We start from the raw sequence: 1662 nt of genomic DNA, 5'->3' as shown, positions 1-1662 counted from the left end.
TGGCGACAGAGGGAGACTCCGTCTCAAAAAAAAAAAAAAAAAAAGGTAAAAATCAAAATACATAATGAAAGGAATGAATTATAACCTATTGAATAAAATGGAAACCCGTGAGTCCATACTGCCATAAATTAATGAATAAGTGGAAAGTTTGATGAGGTATAGGATATTGACATAGCCTCAAAGTACCTCCCAACTCTGAACTGAAATAGGAAAATAATAACTTTAAAGTAGAGAAACATGGCAGATACTGCCTTAACGAAGGAATCAAAGTGAATATCACCAGTATTCAAATCATGTGCCACCTCATAGGCTGAAATGAGAAGGGTACAACATTGCCTCTGTCATCTTCTTATCCAAGATGAGAACCTGAGGATGGCGGGAAGGGCTGGTGGTCAGGGGCCTGGAGTGGCGGTTGCACTTAATCTCAGCTGCTGGCACCATGTCCCGCGTTTTGGTGCCTTACCACGTGAAAGGCACCATAGCCCTGCAGGTAGGCGATGTGCAGACTTCCCAATGCCGGCCTGGCGTGCTGGTCATTGATGTCACCTTCCCCTGAGTCACTCCCCTCGAGGAGATCACGTTTAAGAATTACTACACAGCGGCCGGGCACAGTGGCTCACGCCTGTAATCCCAGCACTTCGGGAGGCCGAGGCAGGTGGATCACCTGAGGTCGGGAGTTCAAGACCAGCCTGACCAACAAGGAGAAACCCCATCTCCACTAAAAATACAAAATTAGCTGGGGTGGTGGCGCATGCCTGTAATCCCAGCTACTCGGCAGGCTGAGGCAGAAGAATCGTTTGAACCTGGGAGGCGGAGGTTGTGGTGAGCCGAGATCGCGCCATTGCACTCCAGCCTGAGCAAAAAGAGCGAAACTCCGTCTCGAAAAGAAAAAAAAAAAAAAAAAAGAATTACTACACAGCTTTTTTGAGCATCCGTGTCTGTCAGCACACCTCAGCACACACACCGGCCAAGTGGGTGACTTGACTACAGGACTACTGTCTGATGCCTGACCCACACAGTGAGGAAGGAGCCCAGGAATATGTGTCGCTCTTCAAGTATCAGATACTGTGTGACATGGCCATAGTATCAGAGCTACGCCTGATTCTGCGGCAACCATCACCACTGTGGCTGTCTTTCACAGTGGAGGAGTTGCAGATCTATCAGCAGGGACCAAAGAGCCCCTCCATGATCTCCCCCAAGTGGCTCTCTCCCCCAGTGCCCTGTGAACAACCTGCACTCCTCCATGAGGGGCTCCCAGACCCCAGCAGGGTATCCTCCAAGGTGCAGCAGATGTGGGCACTGACAGAGATGATCTGGGCCAGTCACACCTCTGCAAGGATCGGCCACTTTGATGTGGATGGCTTTTATGACTTCAACTTGCTCTCCTACACTTGAATGGTGGCTCCTAGCCAAGATATTGGCCTTTCTGTGCCCACTCAGACTTGTTTGGGCCACCAGAGGCCAAAGTGTGTTTCCTGTGCATTCCAAGTGTTGCCTGCATGCCTGTTCTGTCTGGGCGATGTTCACAGATTCAAGATTCTCGGGGACTTACTGTGTTGCTTCAGCACGAGCTCCTGGCAGGGGGGCGCTCTGTCTTCGCCTGGCTGCAGCTCAATTCTTCCTTCTACCCAAAAACACTTTAGTCAGTTGTACTTACTAAGA

The 1662-nt window shown here is 49.8% G+C and overlaps 1 pseudogene; it reads left to right on the top strand.

The window, feature by feature from the left end:
* Window positions 1-439: 439 nt before the first annotated feature.
* Window positions 440-1395, top strand: LOC111534106 (annotated as a pseudogene).
* The last annotated feature ends 267 nt before the right edge of the window (window positions 1396-1662 follow it).

Source organism: Piliocolobus tephrosceles, chromosome 12 (assembly GCF_002776525.5).
Source record: "Piliocolobus tephrosceles isolate RC106 chromosome 12, ASM277652v3, whole genome shotgun sequence".
NCBI lineage: Eukaryota > Metazoa > Chordata > Mammalia > Primates > Cercopithecidae > Piliocolobus > Piliocolobus tephrosceles.
Note: the sequence above shows the minus strand (reverse complement) of the source record. Positions and strands in the feature narration are given on the sequence as shown.